The sequence below is a fragment of the Oncorhynchus tshawytscha genome, linkage group LG19 (genome assembly GCF_018296145.1).
Source record: "Oncorhynchus tshawytscha isolate Ot180627B linkage group LG19, Otsh_v2.0, whole genome shotgun sequence".
NCBI lineage: Eukaryota > Metazoa > Chordata > Actinopteri > Salmoniformes > Salmonidae > Oncorhynchus > Oncorhynchus tshawytscha.
The window spans coordinates 49,499,578-49,526,217 of NC_056447.1; the positions used below are offsets into that span (position 1 = coordinate 49,499,578).

General features: G+C 43.3%; 1 protein-coding gene across 1 annotated transcript in view; it reads right to left on the reverse strand.

Moving 5' to 3' along the window:
• LOC112238097 (contactin-1a-like) overlaps positions 1-26,050 on the reverse strand; it is a 153,729-nt gene extending 127,679 nt beyond the window's left edge. The window contains exon 1 of the mRNA XM_042301774.1: positions 25,885-26,050. The gene's annotated coding sequence lies outside the window, so the exon portion shown is untranslated. The remainder of the gene's footprint in view (positions 1-25,884) is intronic.
• Between the last annotated feature and the right edge of the window lie 590 nt (positions 26,051-26,640).

Below are 26,640 nucleotides of genomic sequence, written 5' to 3' on the forward strand. Positions count from 1 at the left end.
CAGACAGTAGGATGGGAGGGGGTGGTGGGTCTGTCTAGGATACCACAGGACCACCGGCAGCAGGGAGGGTGATAGATATTATAATGGACATCTCTAAAACGGGCATCTAGCTGAGTTGTTTTCTCTCTATTAAATCTCAATTCACATCTGAACCTCTTTAACTATTAATTAAACCAACTCCAACTCAATAAATCACAGTCAGTGTTACTCCCATAAGGGGTTAAATATGGAGAAAATTACACCAATAAATAAATAATAACAAAAACAAGTTCTAACAAGCTCTTCAGATCAGATTAGTAGATCTCCTAAGAGGTTCCACTTTGTGGACTTGGGTTCTTGTCTGGCCTAGTTTGTATTTTATTTTTTAAGACCTGTGTCTGAGGTTGTTGTTACAGTATTTTATTTTGTGACAAAATGGTAAAAGAACAACTGTCTTCCTCCCCAAGGCTCTGAAGTGAACAAAACAAAGACTGCCTTGTGTTTGTATTGACTACTGAGTGCCTGACCAAAACCCTCTGAAGTGGAAACATGTATAGTCATGTGGATCCATCAGCATGATGACCTTCCTCTCATCTTGTACAGTCTCTTTGAGACATTGAACCACAAATCCTCAGTTCAGCACCAGGGTCGGGGTCAGTTCAATTTCAACTCAGGCAATTCAGACAGGAAGTAAACTGAAATTCCAAGTCGAATTCCAATTTTAGGCTAGTCATTGATAGCTAAGCTTGGTTTCCATCATGAGTGTCCACCAGATTGTTTTCAACTTTCATGTCTTTCCTAATCAATGCAGATTAAGGGAAGGAGATGAGGAAATGGCAGATTAAGGGAATGAGGAGAAGGCAGATTAAGGGAAGGAGACGAGGAAAGGACAGATTTTTAAGCAATAGAGAGAGAGCCCTGTTCTTAGGCTGTCTCTATTCACTGCTGACACATGGCCTCAGTGCCACCCCCCCTCTTTAAAAACAGTGTGTGTTCAGAATAGCAATGAGCAATTAGCTCTGGCTGGGCCCAGGCCTATGAGACCTGAGTCAACATCCGTCCACTAGCTGTTTCTGGCCCAGTCACAGTCACAGTGTTGGACCCACGGCTCACCATAATGTGTAGGTGTATTGTTAGAACACCTTCCACTACAGCGCTAGTCTGACTCACACAGAAATACAGTATGTGTAAAGGTAGATGCTAAAAGAGCACTGTGAAAATAGATGACATCATGTCAGACCAGGGTTATCCAACACCACAGTGTGTATGTATGCATGGTGATATAATATCAATTTAATCACCTACATCATATGGAAAACTTGGAAAGCTGAAAAGCTGATATAAAATATATCTTGGGCGCAGGTATTGTAACACATGAAAAATATGAAAAACACCTCCCTTGCACCATATTGAAGATAAACAGAAATGTGGGAGTTGAACATCCTGATTACCAGATTACTATTTTATATAACAGTGTAATCTTCCAACAGCAAACAGTATGGGTCTATTTCTAAAATAAAACCTACACAGCCTGAATTGCACCAACCAAGCTGTACACTGTCTGTGTCCAAAATGTCACCCGAAAGTAGTGCACTATACAGGGTTCTGGTCAAAGGTAGTGCATTATACAGGGCTCTGGTCGAAGGTAGTGCACTATACAGGGCTCTGGTCAAAGGTAGTGCACTATACAGGGCTTTGGTCAAAGGTAGTGCACTATATAGGGCTCTGGTCGAAGGTAGTGCACTATACAGGGCTCTGGTCAAAGGTAGTGCACTATATAGGGCTCTGGTCAAAGGTAGTGCACTATACAGGGCTCTGGTCAAAGGTAGTGCACTATATAGGGAATAAAGAGCCATTTGGGATGCACAAACGGTGCCAAATCACCATCCTTCTGATTCCTGCAGTTGAAATAGAATCACACTAAAGTAGGTTAAGGGATGTTTTACACACTATTCTGCTTCACTAGAGACAGATGGGGTTTTGTTGAGTGTCTAGGACCTTTCCTCTGAGACACATACTGTATACTGCTGCAGCATGGGTTCCAATCAGACACACTGCTGCACTCTCACATCTATCTATCTATCGATGTATCTATCTATCTATCTATCTATCTATCTATCTATCTATCTATCTATCTATCTATCTATCTATCTATCTATCTATCTATCTATCTATCTATCTATCTATCTATCTATCTATCTATCTATCTATCTATCTATCTATCTATCTATCTATCTATCGATCTATCTATCGATGTATCTATCTATCTATCTATCTATCTATCTATCTATCTATCTATCTATCTATCTATCTATCTATCTATCTATCTATCTATCTATCTATCTATCTATCTATCTATCTATCTATCTATCTATCTATCTATCTATCTATCTATCTATCTATCTATCTATCTATCTATCTATCTATCTATCTATCTATCTATCTATCTATCTATCTATCTATCTATCTATCTATCTAGCTCTCTCTATCCAATAGTGCAGGTCCCCATATTGCCATTAGGATTGTCCTCCTGTCCCCATACTGTGTGATATTAGAGAGAGGCATCATCAGGAAGTGAACAGATAATGATGTCAGAGGAGATACCCATCTCACTACCAACAGTCTAGTCTCCACCACACACACACACACACACACACACACACACACACACACACACACACACACACACACACACACACACACACACACACACACACACACACACACACACACACACACACACACACTCACACACACCAGACAAATCCAGCCAGCATCAGAGACCAACATCAACCCATCGGCGGCAGAGTCTGGCAGCAGAATTAAATAACAATAGCGAGGCTATATACAGGGGGTACCGGTACAGAGTCAATGTGGAGGCTATATACAGGGGTACCGGTACAGAGTCAATGTGGAGGCTATATACAGGGGGTACCGGTACAGAGTCAATGTGCGGGGGCACCGGTGTTGAGGTAATTGAGGTAATATGTACATGTAGGTAGAGTGCATAGATAATAACAGAGAGTAGCAGCAGCGTAGAAGGGGGAGGGGGGCAATGCAAATAGTTTGGGTAGCCATTTGATTAGCTGTTCAGGAGTCTTATGGCTTGGGGGTAGAAGCTGTTTAGAAGCCTCTTGGACCTAGACTTGGCGCTCTGGTAGCGCTTGCCGTGCGGTAGCAGGGAGAACAGTCTATGACTAGGGTGGCTGGAGTCTTGGAACAATTTTAGGGCCTTACTCTGACACTGCCTGGTATAGAGGTCCTGGATGGCAGGAAGCTTGGCCCCGGTTGATGTACTGGGTCGTACGCACTACCCTCTGTAGTAGAGGTCGACCAATTAATCGGCATGGCTGATTTTCATAACAATTGGTAATCTGCCTTTTTGGATGCCGATTATGGTCGATTATCAAATCAAATGTATTTATATAGCCCTTCTTACATCAGCTGATATCTCAAAGTGCTGTACAGAAACCCAGCCTAAAACCCCAAACAGCAAGCAATGCAGGTGTAGAGGCACGATTACATTGCAATCCACGAGGAGACTGCGTGGCAGGCTGACCACTTGTTACACGAGTGCAGCATCAAAAGGACCTTGTGGCTGCAAGAAGCCAAGGTAAGTTGCTAGCTAGCATTAAACTTATCTTATAAAAAACAATCAATCTTTACATAATCACTAGTTAACTACACATGGTTGACGGCATTACTAGGTTAACTAGCTTGTCCTGCATTGCATATAATCAAAGGGGTGCCTGTTAATTTATCATCGAATCACAGCCTACTTGAACTTCGCCAAACAGATGATGATTTAACAAAAGCACATTCGCGAAAAAAGCACAATTGTTGCACAAATGTACCCAACCATAAACATCAATGCCTTCCTTAAAATCAATACAGAGAAGTATATATTTTTAAACCTGCATATTTAGTTAAAATAAATGCATGTTAGCAGGCAATATTAACTAGAGAAATTGTGTCACTTCTCTCTCGTTCAAGCAGAGTCAGGGTATATGCAGCGGTTTGGGCCATCTGGCTCGTTGCGAACTGTATGAAGACAGGATTGCTTCCTAGCAAAGACCGTAATTAATTTGCTAGAATTGTACACAATAATGACATAACATTGAAGGATGTGCAACGTAACAGCAATATTTAGACTTAGGGTTGGCACCCGTTCGATAAAATACGGAACGGTTCCGTATTTCACTGAAAGAATAAACGTTTTGTTTACAAAATTATAGTTTCCGGATTTGACCATATTAATGACCTAAGGCTCGTATTACAGTGTGTTTACTATAATTAAGTCTATGATTTGATATTTGATAGATCGGTCTGACTGAGCGGTGGTACGATTCATTCAAACAGCACTTCACTGCGTTCGACAGCAGCTCTTAGCAATGTTTGAAGCACAGCGCTGTTTATGACTTCAAGCATATCAACTCCAGAGATTAGGCCTGCAATACTAAAGTGCTTATAAGAACATCCAATAGTCAAAGGTCTATGAAATACAAATGGTATAGAAAGAAATAGTTGACACGCCATAATTCCTATAATAACTACAAGCCAAAAACTTCTTCACTGGGAACATTGAAGACTCATGTTAAAAGGAACCATGTTCTGAGCAAGGAACTTAACGTTAGCTTTTTTACATGGCACATATTGCACTTTTACTTTCTTCTCCAACACTTTGTTTTTGAATTATTTAAACCAAATTGAACATGTTTCATTATTTATTTGAGGCTAAATTGATTTTATTGATGTATTATATTAAGTTAAAATAAGGTTAAATCAGTATTGTTGTAATTGTCATTATTTACAAATACATTTTTTTAAATCAGCCAAGTAATCGGTATCGGCTGTTTTGGCCCTCCAATAATCGGTATCGGCGTTGAAAAATAATAATCGGTTGACCTCTAGTACATACTGTAGTCTACATAGTGATTCCACAGGAGTGAGTACAAATTGTAGTCTACATAGTGATACACAGTGAGTCAGTACACACCATAGTCTACACAGTGAGTCAGTACATACTGTAGTCTACATAGTGTAGTCTACATAGTGATACACATTGAGTCAGTACACACTGTAGTCTACATAGTGAGTCAGTACATACTGTAGTCTACATAGTGAGTCAGTACATAGTGTAGTCTACATAGTCCAGTCTACATAGTGAGTCAGTACATAGTGTAGTCTACATAGTGATACATAGGGAGTCAGTACATACTGTAGTCTACATAGTGATACATAGTGAGTCAGTACATAACGTAGTCTACATAGTGATACACAGTGAGTCAGTACATACTGTAGTCTATATAGTGATACACAGTGAGTCAGTACATAGTGTAGTCTACATAGTGATACACAGTGAGTCAGTACATACTGTAGTCTACATAGTGAGTCAGTACATAGTGTAGTCTATATAGTGATACATATTGAGACAGAACATACTGTAGTCTATATAGTGATACACAGTGAGTCAGTACATACTGTAGTCTACATAGTGAGTCAGTACATAGTGTAGTCTACATAGTGAGTCAGTACATAGTGTAGTCTACATAGTGATACACAGTGAGTCAGTACATACTGTAGTCTACATAGTGATACACAGTGAGTCAGTACATACTGTAGTCTACATAGTGATACACAGTGAGTCAGTACATACTGTAGTCTACATAGTGATACACAGTGAGTCAGTACATACTGTAGTCTACATAGTGATACACATTGGATGCCTCCCAAAGGATGGTGAAGCACACAGTATCTGTAGTGAAGGGGTTCAGGCTGTATGACAGACTGGCTTGGTTATTTCTAACTATAAGACCTGTAATGACAGTGAATGGAGGAGAGGGCACAGATAGGTGAGGCAGGTGGGGTAGAGACGGAGGGAGACGGGAGGAGGAGATGGGGGAAGAGACGGGTAGAGATGGGGGAAGGAGACAGGGAAGGAGATTGGCAGAGACGGTGGGAGGAGACTGGGGAGGAGACGGGAGAGGAGACTGGGGAGGAGACGGGGGAGGAGATGGAGGAGAAGGCTGGTAGAGACAGGGGAGAAGACGGGGAGGTAGATTGGTAGAGACAGGGGAGGAGACGGGGAGGTAGATTGGTAGAGACGGGGGGGAGGAGACGGGGAGGTAGATTGGTAGAGACGGGGTTAGGAGACGGGGAGAAGACGGGGAGGAGACGGGGAGGTAGATTGGTAGAGACGGGGAGGAGACAGGGGGAGGAGACGGGGAGGAGACTGGGGAGGAGACGGGGAGGAGACGGGGAGGTAGATTGGTAGAGACGGGGAGGAAACAGGGAGGTAGATTGGTAGAGACGGGGAGGAGACTGGGGAGGAGACGGGGGGAAGGAGACGGGGGGAGGTAGATTGGTAGAGACGGGCAGGAGACGGGGAGGAGACGGGGGGTAGGTTGGTAGAGACGGGGAGGAGACAGGGAGGAGACTGGGGAGGAGACGGGGAGGTAGATTGGTAGAGACGGGGAGGTAGATTGGGAGAGACTGGGAGGAGACGGGGAGGTAGATTGGTAGAGACGGGGAGGAGATGGGGGGGAGGTAGATTGGTAGAGACGGGCAGGAGACGGGGAGGAGACTGGGGAAGCAGATTGGTAGAGACGGGGAGGAGACGGAGGAGGAGACTGGGGAGGTAGATTGGGTAGAGACGGGGGGAGGAGACGGGGAGGTAGATTGGTAGAGACGGGGGGGAGGAGATGGGGAGGTAGATTGGTAGAGACGGGGGAGGAGACGGGGGAGGTAGATTGGGAGAGACTGGGAGGAGACGGGGGGGGGAGGAGACGGGGAGGTAGATTGGTAGAGACGGGTGGAGGAGACGGGGAGGTAGATTGGTAGAGACTGGGGAGGAGACGGGGAGGAGACTGGGGAGGAGACTGGGGAGGTAGATTGGTAGAGATGGGGGAGGAGACTGGGGAAGCAGATTGGTAGAGACGGGGGAGGAGACGGAGGAGGAGACTGGGGAGGTAGATTGGGTAGAGACGGGGGGGAGGAGACGGGGAGGTAGATTGGTAGAGAGGAGGGGAGGAGACGGAGGAGGAGACGAGGGGAGGAGACTGGGGAGGAGACTGGGGAGGTAGATTGGTAGAGATGGGGGGGGAGGAGACAGGGAGGTAGATTGGTAGAGACGGGGGAGGGGGGAGGAGACGGAGGAGGAGACTGGGGAGGTAGATTGGGTAGAGACGGGGGAGGAGACGGGGGGGGAGGAGACTGGGGAGAAGACTGGGGAGGTAGATTGGTAGAGACGGTGGGAGGAGACATGGAGGTAGATTGGTAGAGACGGGGGAGGAGACGGAGGAGGAGACTGGGGAGGTAGATTGGGTAGAGACGGGAGGGGGAGGAGACAGGGAGGAGACTGGGGAGGTAGATTGGGTAGAGACGGGGGAGGAGACGGGGAGGTAGATTGGTAGAGACGGGGGGAGGAGATGGGGAGGTAGATTGGTAGAGACGGGGGGGGGAGGAGACGGGGAGGTAGATTGGGAGAGACTGGGAGGAGACGGGGGGGGAGGAGAGGAGGGGAGGTAGATTGGTAGAGACGGGGAGGAGACTGGGAGAGACGGGGGGGAGGTAGATTGGTAGAGACTGGGGAGGAGACGGGGGAGGAGACTGGGGAGGAGACTGGGGAGGTAGATTGGTAGAGATGGGGGAGGAGACAGGGAGGTAGATTGGTAGAGACGGGGGAGGAGACGGAGGAGGAGACTGGGGAGGTAGATTGGGTAGAGACGGGGGAGGAGACGGGGGAGGAGACTGGGGAGGAGACTGGGGAGGTAGATTGGTAGAGACGGGGGGAGGAGACATGGAGGTAGATTGGTAGAGACGGGGAGGAGACGGAGGAGGAGACTGGGGAGGTAGATTGGGTAGAGACGGGGGAGGAGACGGGGAGGAGACGGATGAATCCACGCTGGCTGTTATCTCCTACACATATCTCCACAGTCACACTGTAGAATACACACAGTCACACTGTAGCATACACACAGTCACACTATAGGAAACACACAGTCACACTATAGGAAACACACAGTCACACTATAGCATACACACAGTCACACTATAGCATACACACAGTCACACTGTAGCATACACACAGTCACACTATAGCATACACACAGTCACACTGTAGCATACACACAGTCACACTGTAGCATACACACAGTCACACTATAGCATACACACAGTCACACTGTAGCATACACACAGTCACACTATAGGAAACACACAGTCACACTATAGCAAACACACAGTCACACTATAGGAAACACACAGTCACACTATAGCATACACACAGTCACACTATAGCATACACACAGTCACACTGTAGCATACACACAGTCACACTATAGCATACACACAGTCACACTGTAGCATACACACAGTCACACAGGTCCTTACAGCAAGTTGGAAGGACATAGCGAAGAGTACTGCATCACACAGACACACACACACACGTTAATATGTGCAAACACACACACACACACACACACACATTTCCTCAATCGCATAAACATAATAAATTGCGTAAACATAACAACATCTCTGAATGTCAGTATGATGTTTCACTCAACTATAAGTCTGACTCATCATTATTGAAATGGACTCATAGCAGACAAGGATGTTTTGATGTTGTTTGATGTTGAATGGCTGTAATGTTACAACTTCGTCTCCAGACAACTTGCCGTTGCTAACTAAATATGCAATTAATATGAACAGCTGCATGCATTTGCAGAATTCAAAAGACGCTTTTTCCGGCTCCAAAACGGAAGAAAGGAAATGTCTTCAGGCAGTAATGAATAGATCTTTGAGCACTGCATCGTAGTAATGTCAGAACAACTCACTTTGAAATATGTGGGCGGCACAGATGAACTGCATGGTAATATAGTTAGATGGAGAGAGAGGAAGATCAAATGTCTCTCTGTGGCAGGGGCATTCATGTGCTGTAGTGTTTCAGTGGGGATTTGTGAAGATGTGCTATGGCATTATGACACAGTAAGATTACATCACAGACGGCCAACCAATCCTGGCCCAGATGTGACTCCATCACTCTAGCTAATATCCTGTTGTTCTGTTGTGACTCGGCCTGACTCCATCACGCTAGCTAATGTCCTGTTGTTCTGTTGTGACCCGGCCTGACTGCATCACGCTAGCTAATGTCCTGTTGTTCTGTTGTGACCCGGCCTGACTCCATCACTCAAGCTAATATTCTGTTGTTCTGTTGTGAGCTAATGTCCTGTTGTTCTGCCTGACTCCATCACTCTAGCTAATGTCCTGTTGTTCTGTTGTGACCCGGCCTGACTCCATCACTCTAGCTAATGTCCTGTTGTTCTGTTGTGACCTGGCCTGACTCCATCACTCTAGCTAATGTCCTGTTGTTCTGTTGTGACCTGGCCTGACTCCATCACTCTAGCTAATGTCCTGTTGTTCTGTTGTGACCCGGCCTAACTCCATCACTCTACCTAATGTCCTGTTGTTCTGTTGTGACCCGGCCTGACTCCATCACTCTAGCTAATGTCCTGTTGTTCTGTTGTGACCCGGCTTGACTCCATCACTCTAGCTAATGTCCTGTTGTTCTGTTGTGACCCGGCCGACTCCATCACACTAGCTAATGTCCTGTTGTTCTGTTGTGACCCGGCCTGACTGCATCACTCTAGCTAATGTCCTGTTGTTCTGTTGTGACCCTGTTGCCTGACTCCATCACTCTAGCTAATGTCCTGTTGTTCTGTTGAGACCCGGCCTGACTGCATCACTCTAGCTAATGTCCTGTTGTTCTGTTGTGACCCTAGCTAATGTCCTGACTGCATCACTCTAGCTATAATGTCCTGTTGTTCTGTTGTGACCCGGCCTGACTGCATCACTCTAGCTAATGTCCTGTTGTTCTGTTGTGACCCGGCCTGACTCCATCACTCTAGCTAATGTCCTGTTGTTCTGTTGAGACCCGGCCTGACTGCATCACTCTAGCTAATGTCCTGTTGTTCTGTTGTGACCCGGCCTGACTGCATCACTCTAGCTATAATGTCCTGTTGTTCTGTTGTGACCCGGCCTGACTGCATCACTCTAGCTAATGTCCTGTTGTTCTGTTGTGACCCGGCCTGACTCCATCACTCTAGCTAATGTCCTGTTGTTCTGTTGTGACCCGGCCTGACTCCAGCCAGGGGGCCACATCAATCCAAATGGCTCTGCTATTTAGTCAAGGACAAACACTTCTTTACCTTCCTTTATCCACTCTCATTGCGTATGCAGCGAGAGGCTGGTGGCGTTTCAGACCCTTGAGAGTGGATCCAGTGGGAAACTCATAGGGTAGGTAGCGTGAAACCGGAGCCCGAACTGTTTGCGGAGGCTCGCCTACATCGAATGCTAATGCGGCACACATCAATGGGCTCTTCTAAGGCCCAATTCTGCCAGGGGGCCCCGCGGGCCAGGGACATCAAGTAGCAGCCAGCAGAGAGACAAGCTCTACACAAACACAAAGCAGCAGCAACACAGTGCAGGCCCACACAGCCCACGGCCGGGTCCAGGATACCAAGTAGCAGCCAGCAACAAGCACTTCACAAACACACAGCAGCAGCACAACACAGTGCACAGCCCTTCAGCACTGGGACAGCAGCCACAGGACAGGAGCTGGATTGGGGGTTGTACTCATGGTTAAGCTGTTGATTGGTGGTTTTACTTGTAGTTAAGCTGTTGATTGGTGGTTTTACTCATAGTTAAGCTGTTGATTGGTGGTTTTACTCATGGTTAAGCTGTTGATCGGGGGTTTTACTCGTGGTTAAGCTGTTGATCGGTGGTTTTACTCATGGTTAAGCTGTTGATTGGGGTTTTACTCATGGTTAAGCTGTTAATTGGTGGTTTTACTCATGGTTAAGCTGTTGATTGGTGGTTTTACTCATGGTTAAGCTGTTGATTGGTGGTTTTACTCGTGGTTAAGCTGTTGATCGGTGGTTTTACTCATGGTTAAGCTGTTGATCGGGGGTTTTACTCATGGCTAAACTATTGATCAGGGGTTTTACTCATGGTTAAGCTGTTGATCGGGGTTTTACTCATAGTTAAGCTATTGATTGGTGGTTTTACTCGTGGTTAAGCTGTTGATCGGTGGTTTTACTCATGGTTAAGCTGTTGATCGGTGGTTTTACTCATGGTTAAGCTGTTGGAAGGTAAAGAAACGAAGAGTGAGAACTCAATTGTTCTTCTATCTTAGTCATTAACACTCTTTCTGGTCCTCATCCCCTCTGTCTCTCTCTCATTCTCTCGCACTCCCTCTTTTCCTTGTTCCCTCATTCAATTTCTCCCACTCGCTCTCTCTTTCTCAAGCCCCTCTCCTCTCTATCTACTCACTCTCTTCCTTTCTCTCTTTCTCTCTCTCTCTCTCTCTCTCTCTGGCCCTCACCCTACTCCTCCCTCTCTCTCTCTCTGGCCCTGATGATCTTTTGCAAACTCAATCTCTCTCTCTGCTGCTCGGTTCTTTCTCTCCCTGTATGTTTCTTCTCAGCCAAGCTTTTGTACAACATCATAGCTCATTTAAAGGAACACCGGTGAATTCTAAATAAGTGTTAAATCAATAACAACCCAATGTTGGTCGTGACTTTCGTAATTCAAAATGACAGTAATAAACATTAGCCCTGGCCTGGTCCTTTGTAGTACACAAGGTGATCCCAACCTCCATCACATCGATTCAACTGAGCACCACAACAACCTCTCACTGAAGAACAATGTGATTGAATGCTGAACGTTTTTAGAATGATCAAATAGCACAGTGTACGAACACCTCTCCAAATGATCCAAACCTTTCATAAACAATAGAAATACGGGAGTAATATGGATATGTATGGATGTAATCTTGATAAGATGGGGAATCTAATAATGCACAGCTGGCTCCAGACAGAGGCAGTAAATTACCATGGTAGAACAACACACGGGCTTTTATGAATAATGGGGATAGCAGAGGGACTCGCAGAGCAGAACATGAGTTCAAATACTGTTTGAACATTATTTAATATAGAGTTGAAGTCGGAAGTTTACATACACTCATTAAAACTCGTTTCTCAGCCACTCCACAAATGTCTTGTTAATTAACAAACTATAGTATTGGCAAGACGGTTAGGACATCTACTTTGTGCATGACACAAGTAATTTTTCCAACAATTGTTTACAGACAGATTATTTCACTTATAATTCACTGTATCACAAGTGGGTCAGAAGTTTACATACACTAAGTTGACTGTGCCTTTAAACAGCTTGGAAAATTCCAGAAAATGATGTCATGGCTTTAGAAGCTTCTGATAGGCTAATTGACATCATTTGAGTCAATTGGAGGTGTACCTGTGGATGTATTTCAAGGCCTACCTTCAAACTCAGTGCCTCAGAAAAGAAATTGTAGACCTCCACAAGTCTGGTTCATCCTTAGGAGCAATTTCCAAACGCCTGAAGTTACCACATTCATACATACAAACAATAATATGCAAGTATAAACACCATGGGACCACGCAGCCATCATACCACTCAGGAAGGAGACGTATTCTGTCTCCTAGAGATGAATGTACTTTGGTGCGAAAAGTGCAAATCAATCCCAGAACAACAGCAAACGACCTTGTGAAGATACTGGAGGAAACAGGTACAAAAGTATCTATGTCCACAGTAAAACGAGTCCTCTATCGACATAACCTGAAAGGCCACTCAGCAAGGAAGAAGCCACTGCTCCAAAACCGCCATAAAAAAGCCAGACTACGGTTTGCAACTGCACATGGGGACAAAGATCATACTTTTTGGAGAAATGTCTGATGAAACAAAATTAGAACTGCTTGGCAATAATGACCAGGAAAATGGGGGAGGCTTGCAAGCCGAAGAACACCATCCCAACCGTGAAGCACGGGGATGGCAGCATCATGTTGTGGGGGTGCTTTGCTGCAGGAGGGACTTGTGCAGTTCACAAAATAGATGGCATCATGAGGTAGGGGAATTATGTGGATATATTGAACAAACATCTCAAGACATCAGTCAGGATGTTAAAGCTTGGTTGCAAATGGGTCTTCCAAATGGACAATGACTCCAAGCATACTTACAAATGTGTTGCAAAATTGCTTAAGGACAACAAAGTTACGGTATTGGAGTGGTCATCAGAAAGCCCTGACCTCAATTCTATAGAAAATGTGTGGGCAGAACTGAAAAAGCATGTGTGAGCAAGGAGGCCTACAAACCTGACTCAGTTACACCAGCTCTGTCAGGAGGAATGGCCAAAATTCACCCAACTTATTGTGGGAAGTTTGTGGAAGGCTACCCGAAACGTTTGACTAAAGTTAAACAATGTAAAGGCAATGCTACCAAATACTAATTGAGTGTATGTAAACTTCTGACCCACTAGGAATGTGATGAAAGAAATAAAAGCTGTAATAAATCATTGTCTCTACTATTATTCTGACATTTCACATTCTTAAAATAAAGTGGTGATCCTAACTGAGCGAAGACAGGGGATTTTTACGAGGATTAAAAGTCAGGAATTGTGAAAAACTGAGTTTAAATGTATTTGGCTAAGGTGTATGTAAACTTCCGACTTCAACTGTACCTTATCTGTGCTTGATTGAGCTTGCCTGTTGCATTGGAACCAATAGAAAAGTCCCAAAAGTGCAAGCCCCTCCCACCTGGCACTCCAGGCTGGGCTAAAGCAAACACTCCTGGCTATATTTTTAACAAACCTAATGCAATGGTCAATCTAAGCGCAGAAGGTAGCTCTATAGGTTCAGGTGTGTCAGAAATAGTTTTGCTATTTTCTCTATTTTCATTATTACAATTATAGGCACACACGCTGGCATTGGCACAAACGGTCTGGGCTTTGATGAATAAACAAGTTATTGTTTGTTAAAAGGCTTACAGAAACGAAAAAACATATATATCTTTGCGTTAACTTGAATCCATTTGCATTCCACATTGTTCTAAGTAATTGTATGTATTCAATAGCATTCACACTGATATAGGAGCTAGTCCTAGTGTAAATTGCATTATGGCTGACCCATGGACATGCCAGACTTTGTCAATAAACTAGATTAAATGAATTATTGATAAGGCCTAATAAATAGAATGAATCATTCCAATCAAATTCTAAACAAAACAACAACTTGTTTTAAATAGGCTATGTCACATTTACAGGCACCAACATTTCTCCCCGTGGGCATATACTGTAATATTAAAACAACGCAGACTATTGAGGGTTGTACGCACATCCATAACGGGACCTGTATGCTAAAATAATGTGGGCCTGCCTACAAAGCATAGATAAAAAGAGAATGTCAGCTCACTGTTGAACTCCGCTCAAACGTAATATTTTAATAAAGCTTTGTGGATGATTAAGATTTATTTCAAAGCGGTCTCAGGAGCCAAACCCTTTTTTGACAGACTTGACTACTTTGCGTTTGCATTGGGCAGGACAAATAAAACGAACGGGGAAAACACATTCGTTTTGTAGGTTTCTAAATACAAAGTATACAGGCACCAACAGCACATTAGGCTACTCTTGTTCCATGTGCATATGGGCAGTGTGCGTCACGGCTGGATGGGCTGCATTTCCGCTGTCAAAACCAACTGCGTTACCGCTAAACAGCTTTTGGTTGGTCTTAAATATCCCTACCAGCGCTGCCTGAAATTAACACTTCGGATCGTGTTTTAAGGACATGCCTAATTATTTCCAACCCCTCCCATCTGAGTGCAGGCGTACTGATCTTAGACAGGTAAATTGCTGAACCTTGGGATAGGGTTGGAAAATGTCAATGCGGCAGTTTTTATGTTAAGAAATTGCGTTTGACACTAGCGCCACCTTAACTCCAGTAGAAAATAGAGCCCTCAGATTTTTTGAAAGATTTTAAATAGTATTTGAACCCATGACTGTTTCTGAGTGAGGCCCATTTCTCTGTCTGAGAATGAGCGGTGTTAGTGTTAGCTTCCCATCCCTGCCAGGGATAATGGGATTTCTGGGTTTTAAATGCACTTCAGTCTGTCTGGAGCCAGTAGGAAGGTAAACCATTGATCCATAAACAAGAAAGGGAACACATGAGGCTTTAAATGTATAATGAGGTTTTCTCCAAGAGCCGTATTCTGTCCATCTCTGTGTTCCACACACACACACACACACACACACACATACACACACACACGCACACGCACACACAAACACACACCTTCGCCTGTTGGCTGCAGGGCTGGCAGTGCTATTAGCCTTTCATCTGCAGCAGCTTCCCACTCACAGACCCTCCCCCACAAGAGGCTCGAGGTCACACAGCAATACGGCTAGTCTACGGATACATCCCAAATGCCACTCTATAGCCTATGGGCCCTATGGACGCTGGTCAAAAGTAACGCAGTATATAGGGGGAAAGGTGGCTTTAAGAAGCAACTAACTTCTCCTTCACACCAAGGGCATTCCTGATTACAGTTAGAGCAGCCTTCCAGTCCGTCAGTTATTCAACCCATCACCAAGACAACTACTACAGACTTTATTACCATCTAGTTCAAATGCAGCAGGGCCTGTCATCTGTCATGCAGGAGGGGTTGGTGTTATCCAATATAGCCCATATGTCTGCCTCTTTCAACAAACACACATTCAACATTCAATCAAATGCACTCCAGCCTCACGGCTCTGCAATCTGCCTCCGACCTAGCCGATCACTCACGCCTGTGAGCAATCATAACTTATCCTTAACGGCACAGCACGTTCCTAACACTGGTTTCGGATGATTTACACGACTGAAATGATTCAAAACACATAGGTAAATGATGGACGAAGTGGTGGAGGTGTTGAGGAAGACTTAGTCATGTCCCTGTCCTGCTCCCTCCAGGCACCATAGCAACAGGCAACAGAGAGAGGCAGAGGCCCCAGGAATAGCTCAGAACCAAGGAAGGAATAGTGCTGTGTTCTTAGTTGGAATCACAGTGATTCTATAGCATTGAAGAGGATTCCAGGAAATGTACTAAATGTACATACACAGATATCATGATAATGACTTGTGTTCTTAATGGATCTCTACAGCTGTTCCATCTCTGAATAAGGGGATATAAACTACCACTGAATAAGGGAATATAAACTACCACTGAATAAGGGAATATAAACTACCACTGAATAAGGGAATATAAACTACCACTGAATAAGGGAATATAAACTACCACTGAATAAGGGAATATAAACTACCACTGAATAAGGGAATATAAACTACCACTGAATAAGGGAATATAAACTACCACTGAATAAGGGAATATAAACTACCACTGAATAAGGGAATATAAACTACCACTGAATAAGGGAATATAAACTATCACTGAATAAGGGATATAAACTACCACTGAATAAGGGATATAAACTACCACTGAATAAGGGATATAAACTACCACTGAATAAGGGATATAAACTACCACTGAATAAGGGAATATAAACTATCACTGAATAAGGGATATAAACTACCACTGAATAAGGGAATATAAACTACCACTGAATAAGGGAATATAAACTACCACTGAATAAGGGAATATAAACTACCACTGAATAAGGGAATATAAACTACCACTGAATAAGTGTGTGCGTATACATGTACAGAAGATATCATGACAATGAGGACAGATTAGTAAAGAAGGATTAGGGTTTATCTAAATAGGATTAAACATTGCTGAGAATGAGTATTTAACTAACAGCTTCATCAAATGCACAGCAACACATCAGGGCCTGTATTCACAAAGCCTCTCAGAGGGAGCCAGTCTAAGCTCAGAAACCATGGTTCTAGTGGAATAGGGTGTCTGAATTCTTATCATATCTCGACAGCAGAGATGACAGATGTGACTGTTTGAATAGACAAGGCAATAGCAAACAGAAACCCACAAACCACTAATCATACAAAATCATCTGTTCTGGCATTAGAAAGGGAATCCTTCAAATGTGTGGCTTCTAGGTTAGCCACATAATATTTGGACAAGAACTCAACATTCAACAGTTTATCTGCTTGTTGTTTATAACTTTTTTGTTACACTGTGACTGCCAAGGTGAGAATATAAACAGTTTTACTAGACAAGAGGTCCACTACTCATTAGCATTTACAGTGAGCTCCAAAAAAGTTAGACTCACAAATATCATGCCCCCAAGACATGCTAGCCATTTTTGATGGGGTATGATATTTATGCCTCTGTAATTTTCTCACTCATCATTATCCACAATTAATTTAGGACTATTTGTAATCATCCACATTAATGTAGAAGTGTTGAGAAACATATTTTATTCTTATTTACAATAAAAGTGACGCCATAATGTCACGGCCGTTGAATGAAGAGGACCAAGGTGCAGGGTGGTGAGCATACATATTCTTTTTATTAGAAAAGAAGCCGAACAAAACAATAAACACTACAGAACAAAACAATAAACAACAAACCGTGACGTTAAAGGCTATGTGCCATAAACAAAGTCAACTCCCCACAAAGACAGGTGGGAAAAAGGGCTACCTAAGTATGGTTCTCAATCAGCGACAACGATAGACAGCTTTCCCTGATTGAGAACCCTACCCGGCCAAAACATAGAAATACAAATAATAGAACCTAGAATACCCACCCCAAATCACACCCTGACCAAACCAAATAGAGACATAAAAAGGATCTCTAAGGTCAGGGCGTGACACATAATGAAAATACATTATTTACCATTCATTTCTATTGGGCACAAATTCATCTGAATCACAACCAAAACAAACAGCAAATGCATCCAACAAGTTTGTAGTCACAAACTTGATGTGGTCATTGCGTGCTAGGAATATGGGACCAAATAGTAAAATTGTACTACTTTAATACACATAAAAGTGAATTTGTCTTTTGGTAAAAATAAGTGATGTAATTTTTAAATCAGGGGTGTCAAACTCATTCCACGGAGGGCAGTGTCTGCTGGTTTTGTTTTTTCCTTTCATTTAAGAGCAAGACAACCAGGTGAGGGGAATTCTTACTAATTAGTGACCTTAATTCATCCATCAAGTACAAGGTTGGAGCAAAGACGCGCAGACACTCGGTCCTCTGTGGAATGAGTTTGACGCAGGTTCTAAACGGTTCACCCAATATGGATGAAAATACCCTCCAATTAGAGCTGACAGTCTGAACTTTAACCTCATAGTCACTGAATCATTTCACATCCAAAGTGCTGGAGTACAGAGCCAAAACAACAACAACATGTGTCACTGTCCCATTACTTTTGGAGCTCACTGTATGTACCTTAGTCAACAATCCATGCTTGCTCTTTCTCGAGTAAGAAAAGCTCTCTATAGTGTCTTAGCCTTTCACATGTGAAAACGTGTTTTTGGAACACTTCAACGTGTAGTTTCATGTTGTCACATGCTATCACATTGACTTCACATAAGATCACATGAAAACATGTTTTTTTGGGACACTTTACGTGTTAGCATGTGAAATTCACATGTTTTCTCCGTAAGGATACACTTATTGTGGGGGGAAACGACAGAGGAATAGAGTTTCTCTACCTTGATATACATAACCTATATGTGCATTTTCCAAATAAATTCTGTTTGGACAATGTATTGGACAAAATCTAGGCCTATAATATCCAGCTAAACAGATGGTTCTAGCCACCCCAGTGAGAATACAGCCCACACAATGAGTAATGTAAAATAATCTTTCTGCTACATAGCTGGTACACATAGGTAAACTTGACACTTTAAGCACCCACGTTAATTAACATGTCCACACCACACCACGTTAAGAGACTTAAAATCGACTTACTAATTAGTGAAAAGTCGCCTTTCCCTGTTGACTTGGTCATAGTGTCCTTCTGATCATCGTTATGGAGTAACCTCTTTAGCATCCAGTATGTAGCCACCAAAATAGAATTAGCTATTAGAAGGAACAAAATAGCTTTTGATATTGTCAGGGAACGAAATTGAAAATATTGGAGCCAAGACTGATAAGGGTAAGATGCTAAGCCACCAAAATAGTTGGCACTCACGCTGTCATTGACGTGGATTTAGCGGTCACAGACCAATATTATGAGAGAGAGAGAGAGAGAAAGGAAAGAGAGAGAGAAAGAAAGAGTACAGAACATAACATGTTAGAGAGAGAGAGAGAGAGAGAGAGGGAGCAATCTCTAAAACTTAAATTAGCAGTGGAAGGGCCACCCTTTGTAATCTACTTCTAAATTAGGTGCACATCTCCCCAAAGATGTACTTTGTATTGTAAAAACTAAAAATATCTGAGGCAGATTGGAAGTCAAGAGACGAACCATGGAAAGGTTCAATCCTCTTGTCAAATTGAACCCAGTAACAAACCCATAGAAAGTAACTTACTAAGCAACAGTCCAAATCTGATGATGTTTTCATTAAGTGCTATGGAAAGCAAGGCTATTTAAGTCATTGTACAATCAACACTCAGTTACAAACCAAAATGTAAAGTAATGATTATAACATTTCATACATCACTACTTGTATATTGTCGCGTCCCAGATGTACCCCTATTCTACCTACCGAATCACACTGATAAGATTGGGGGATGTACCATACGCACAAACACATGCATAACACTACACGACTAGGCAACAAATGTTCCTTAGGTATTCTGATTATGATGCATGTTCCTCTATTAAGCCGTTTCATCAACAAAGGCAAAACGGTTATCCATTTAAGTCATCAGTCTTCTACCAGTAAATGGCAAATATCACTTTCAAACAGCCTTGTTGTGAGATTGAGAACTAAGGGTCTAAATTGCAATGGGACTTTGATATCGTAAAAATAGCTGATCTAAATAAAAATCTACTTCACGACTGGAGGAAGATATTCAGCGTTTTATGTCCCACACCACTGCAGGGGTATGGTAGTCTGTATCATAGTGTAAAGGTCTCTGCAGGAGTATGGACAGTCTGTATCATAGTGTAAAGGTCTCTGCAGGAGTATGGCAGTCTGTATCATAGTGTAAAGGCCTCTGCAGGGGTATGGTAGTCTATATCATAGTGTAAAGGTCTCTGCAGGGGTATGGTAGTCTATATCATAGTGTAAAGGTCTCTGCAGGGGTATGGTAGTCTGTATCATAGTGTAAAGGTCTCTGCAGTGGTATGGTAGTCTATATCATAGTGTAAAGGTCTCTGCAGGGGTATGGTAGTCTGTATCATAGTGTAAAGGTCTCTGCAGGGGTATGGTAGTCTATATCATAGTGTAAAGGTCTCTGCAGGGGTATGGTAGTCTATATCATAGTGTAAAGGTCTCTGCAGGGGTATGGTAGTCTATATCATAGTGTATCATAGTGTAAAGGTCTCTGCAGGGGTATGGTAGTCTATATCATAGTGTAAAGGTCTCTGCAGGGGGGTAGTCTGTATCATAGTGTAGTCTATATCATAGTGTAAAGGTCTCTGCAGGGGTATGGTAGTCTGTATCATAGTGTAAAGGCCTCTGCAGGGGTATGGTAGTCTATATCATAGTGTAAAGGTCTCTGCAGGGGTATGGTAGCCTGTATCATAGTGTAGCTATAGATGGTGCGGACACACATCACGGAATGTAGGGCTTCACGGCTCGATGAGTCACACATGCACTACACACACACACACACACACTTGACATGCACATGCACGTACGCACGCGCACATACACATCATACCAAAGTACACAATACATAAAAACACACTAAACGCATCCGTTTATCTCTTCAAGTTGAGTGCCTTGATAACAGTCCTTAAAGGTCCAGTACAGTCAAAAACTAGATTGGCCTGTAATTTATATATTTTTTCACACTCTGAGATTTCAATAATACTGTGAAATTGTGACAATTATGATAATGCCCTTTTAGTGTAAGAGCTGTTTGAAAAGTCCTCCTGAAACTGAAAGTTTTGCACTGCTTGGTGACATCATCAGGCGGTAAATTAGTTAATAAACCAATAAGAAAGAGAGTTCCAAACCTCTCTGCAAATAACAGCAAAAATCTTGCTTGAGAAATTGCTCTTTGCTAAAAATGCAACTTTTAAAACAATTTTAATTGAAAACAATCACAGAATGGTACTCAATTGTTACCCAGAAATTATACGATATTGAGATAAAAATGGTTGCATTGGACCTTTAAAGATGTGCAAAAATAACTAGCCCTTCTAAGCCCTAGAAACAAACTCAAGCATTTGAAGTCATTGGAAACTGGTAGGCACAAGGCAACACAACAATGGCACCAGAAATAGAATCTGAATTCAAGCCGCAAACCAGGTGGAGGGTGGAGGAGAACCCTGAGACACAGAGGGTGGAGGAGAACTGTGAGAGACAGAGGGTGGAGGAGAACTGTGAGAGACAGAGGGTGGAGGAGAACCCTGAGAGACAGAGGGTGGAGGAGAACCGTGAGAGACAGAGGGTGGAGGAGAACCGTGAGAGAGAGAGGGTGGAGGAGAACTGTGAGAGACAGAGGGTGGAGGAGAACCCTGAGAGACAGAGGGTGGAGGAGAACCGTGAGAGACAGAGTGTGGAGGAGAACCCTGAGAGACAGAGCGTGGAGGAGAACCCTGAGAGACAGAGTGTGGAGGAGAACACTGAGAGACAGAGAATGACAAGCCTGTGGCACATACAGATATTGGCAGTAGGGACTATAGATACAGATATTTGCAGTAGGGTCTATACAGATACAGATATTGGCAGTAGGGACTATAGATACAGATATTTGCAGTAAGGACTATAGATACAGATATTTCCAGTAAGGACTATAGATACAGATATTTCCAGTAGGGACTATAGATACAGATATTTGCAGTAGGGACTATAGATACAGATATTTGCAGTAGGGACTATAGATACAGATATTTGCAGTAGGGTCTATACAGATACAGATATTTGCAGTAGGGACTATAGATACAGATATTTGCAGTAGGGACTATAGATACAGATATTTGCAGTAGGGACTATAGATACAGATATTTGCAGTAAGGACTATAGATACAGATATTTGCAGTAGGGACTATAGATACAGATATTTGCAGTAGGGACTATAGATACAGATATTTGCAGTAGGGACTATAGATACAGATATTTGCAGTAGGGACTATAGATACAGATATTTGCAGTAGGGACTATAGATACAGATATTTGCAGTAGGGACTATAGATACAGATATTTGCAGTAAGGACTGTAGATACAGATATTTGCAGTAGGGACTATAGATACAGATATTTGCAGTAGGGACTATAGATACAGATATTTGCAGTAGGGACTATAGATACAGATATTTGCAGTAGGGACTATAGATACAGATATTTGCAGTAGGGACTATAGATACAGATATTTGCAGTAGGGACTATAGATACAGATATTTGCAGTAGGGACTATAGATACAGATATTTGCAGTAGGGACTATAGATACAGATATTTGCAGTAAGGACTGTAGATACAGATATTTGCAGTAGGGTCTATACAGATACAGATAAGGCACTGGGAACTGACTGAGGGTCCCTTTTCAACCCCTCTAGGGTTGAACAGAGGCCCAATGGCCCAGTGGGACCAACCATTCTGAGACAGGAGAGTGAAGAATAACCCACAAACAGAGATAATGACAGGCCTGCAGCACAGACAGATATTGGCAGGGGGGAGGGACTATACACATTCAGAGATAAGCCAGAGCACAGAGCACAGAGATGGCAGTAGAGACTGAGGGTCTTTCTCTTGCTCTGAATTGAACAGTGGAGGGGTCTGTGTCTGGGCAAACAGAGAAGAAGATGAAGACATCATGTCTCTGTGTGTCTCACAGCTAATCAGCTAGTCGTACCATTAGTGATCCTCTCTCTATTGATCGAGACTTTGGTGAAATAGCTGGACAATCTAAAGAGATCATCGAGACAAGAGCATCAATCTAAAGAGACCATCAAGACAAAAGCATGACATGTTTGTCAGCAGGATGGGGGGAAAGGCGGAAAGGGGAGTTCACTCCACCACCATGAATTTAGCTTTAAGGCTCTCGCACATCACACCGAGTGTGGATACAGCGTTCGTCTGCCGATCGTTCAACATGCTGTGTTTTAGAGACCTCCCTTGAGTAAGTGTGTTCATTTTCAATAACAACAAATCTGGAAATGTCTTTCTTCTTGAATGGCCAACATTGCCTTCCATGTGACCAAACAAACATGCCAGGCTTGCCAGCCACTTGGAGTCCCGGAGTACCTTCATTATCAAACCCAAATCTCCAGACTGGCTATCTTAGCTCTCTCTCAGCTAATGCATTGACTCTCTGCCAAAGAGCTTTGGAAAGTTTGGATTTGGGAAGGAACATCTTGGGACAAATCTAATCTCGCAGAAAGTCCTTAGAGAGTACCTTGATCTTAAATGGCAGCCGTCCAGGACCTCAACTTTCCTGCTTTGGAAATCACTGATTAAGAACTAAGAGGGTTAGTCAGTTTTGTTAGGAATCTGTACCAATTCAGTAATATTACACCAACAACATGTCTCTAGTGAGTATCATTACATAAAGTCAACTGTGCTGTGGACCTGAAGTAGTCCAAAAACTAGCAACACTCTATATCAGTCTGAAAATACACACACGGTCCATGTTTTGATGGCTTTGCCATTGTGTGGTTGGCTTGGACCATGTAGCAGCGCCAAGATCTATGTTGTAGCCAATGTGTGTGGTCTCTTCGTAGGCAATGAGTGTGGTCTCTTCGTAGCCAATGAGTGTGGTCTCTTCGTAGGCAATGAGTGTGGTCTCTTCGTAGGCAATGAGTGTGGTCTCTTCGTAGGCAATGAGTGTGGTCTCTTCGTAGGCAATGAGTGTGGTCCCTTCGTCGCCAATGAGTGTGTTCCCTTCGTAGCCAATGAGTGTGGTCTCTTCATGGCCAATGAGTGTGGTCTCTTCGTGGCCAATGATTGTGGACTCTTCGTAGCCAATGAGTGTGGTCTCTTCGTGGCCAATGCGTGTGGTCTCTTCTACTCAACAGGTTGACATGCCACAGGAATAGATCTGACGTACCAAAGACTTCTGCTTCTGCACGTACCAAACACCAATCACTTCTGCTTCTGCACGTACCAAACACCAATCACTTCTGCTTCTGCATGGGTTTCATCCCTATAATTCATCATGAATATCAGACCCTACTGCCAATGAAAGAGAGAGGAGTTTCTGTTGAGTCCTATCTCTGTGAAAACTGATAGGGTGCCGATGCACACAGGATTTGTTTTTTTTCTTCCTTGCCAACTGTTTCATTTATTGAATTCAAAATTAGCCAGCCCTGGCATTTCGGGTTGCTGAGCCTTTCTCAAGGGATGTCTTATCTGACCATATCTCTGGGTTCAATTGAATCACAGTAACACTGACAGAGGACACCTCAAACCCAATGACCGCTCCAATCCCACTGAGGTTGCCAATTTGAAATGCATGATAGGACACACAGCGCTGCCTGGGCCAAGCCAGCCATGTCTTGGAGGGCCAGTGACTGTTATTTAAAGTGTTCCTCATCTAGCCTGGCTGACAGACTGCTCGGGCTGACCCTGTTCCAAAGCACAGAGGGAAGAACTTATGTAAAATATCCAAACTTCATTTCCATCCAGCTCTGCCTGGCAATGTAAAGCCCAAGACGCAGACCTGGGCTGGGTTCAAGGGTAATTGATTTATTTCAAATGCTTTGAGAATTTTGATTGAGACTGCCTGGAGCGCTGGATGGGCGTGGTTTGTACTTATGGAACCATTACATTGGCTCCATAGTGCCAAGAAAGCTTAATCAAGTAGCTGAATTATCTGAAAGAAAACAAATACTATTTGAACCCAGGTCTGCTATGGTATACAACAGGTCATAGGACAGCTGGAGATGCATTAGTAGTCCAGTTTAAAAAATTCAGCCCCTACAAAACAAGCCAATGTATCTGCTACAGGTTCAATATTGACACCCTGCCCAGGTCCTTCAGTTGTCAATCTTTCAGGTATCTCAGATGTCAGTCTTTCAGATGTAACAAATGCTGTACGAACGCTAAGTTATCTAATAGACAGCTAAGCACTGCCACTGTTGACTGGAGAAAGCTTCACTACATCTCCTGTGTAACAGTGTTGCTATGGGTTGCAGTAAAGACTTTGATCTAGGAATCACCTGTACACGTCATGCAGAAAGAAATTCTAGCTGCAATTAACTAAAGCAGGAATTCAAAATGATCATTATTTTATAGTCCAGCGTGTCCAGTTATAATGTATCGTTTATAGCGCAAACAGTAAACGTCCAGTAGCTAGAAAACCGAGAAAAGCCAGGCAGGACGCGCCCATGGTACCTTTGCTGACAACCTGTCTGACATTATAGCGGAATGAGGTGGTTTCCTGTTTTGAAATTACAATGAACCCAGCGATCTATATCTCCTGCCGTACGCAATGAATAATAATGAAAAGGCATATTCATCTTGCAGGGATTGGACTGTTGGAAGTGGGTAGCTGGCGTTTTTTTTAGCTTAATAAATAATCAGGAAAGGACAAGCGAATAGCCCCTAAAATAACCACCTCTAATGGTATCGATATTATGCCACCGGTAGGCAATTTTATACGTTCAAGGTTTTATGAATGACATAATTAATTAAGCACACAGGTGTTTAATCATCCGTAATGTGGATCAAATACAATCCCTCCCCTCAAAAACCATGCAGCCAGCGCTCTGATCTGTCTGTCTGTTGCATGCCTCTAATTTCACCCCGAATAACGTTTTCCATCAACGTGAAAACAGCATCCCTTCAAGATCATCTCTAAAATCTCAGTTTTGCAGTTGGGCAGAATAGAACGAGAACGCATGTTGCACAAACTTGTCAAAATTGTCTACGATTCTGCATTGCGGTAGGTTCCATCACTACATTCCCATCTCAATCATTGGAAACAACACTGATTCCCTCGCTTTTGCCCATTGCTGCATAGACACAGATTTTCTAGAAATAATCAAATAAGACATAGAATCAATGAAGCTGTTCATCTTCTTACCTGCAATAGCAGACGATCCGTCCGTCCGATTAACCTTCAAGACTCACACCTGGATCAACAGCACTGCATCTCCGGGCGCTCAGGAGCTCAGATCCGGGAAGAAACTGACAGGCAGCAGAGTCTCTGCCGCGTCCTCTTCGATTGGATGGAGGGCTATGACATTAGGACATGGGGGGGGTGCGCTATTTCATTGGGCGACCGGAGAAGCCATCCAGTCCAAAATGTGTTTGTTTCAGAACAAACGACGTGGCGGACTCATAGCTGAGTGTTGTTTTAGTTATTCTGCACTGTGATCATCATATCTTTTAGTTTCAGCATTAGCTGTAATCTAGCTTAGATGACAACAACACTTCAATGAGAAAGTGTTGTGTAGGCTATGCATTAGCCTATTATATTTGAGAATGGCGTTGCCTGAAGCATTCTACATGATTAAAGAGAAGAGATGGGTGTGCCATGTCTCCACTACAGAATTATGCGCTTAGATAAAGTGAAAGGCCTTGTGTCGCATTTCAAACAACTGGGAACTCAGGAACTGGTAACTCGGAAATCTCAAACTTCCGACTTCATTGCGTTCAAAACAACTGGGAACTCTGAAAAAAAATCTAATCAAATGTTATTGGTCACATATAAGTGTTTAGTAGATGCTATTGCAAGTGTAGCGAAATGCTTGTCCTTCTAGTTCGACAGTGCAGCAATATCTAACAAGTAATGTCTAACAATTTCCCAACAAATACCTAATACACACAAATCTAAGTA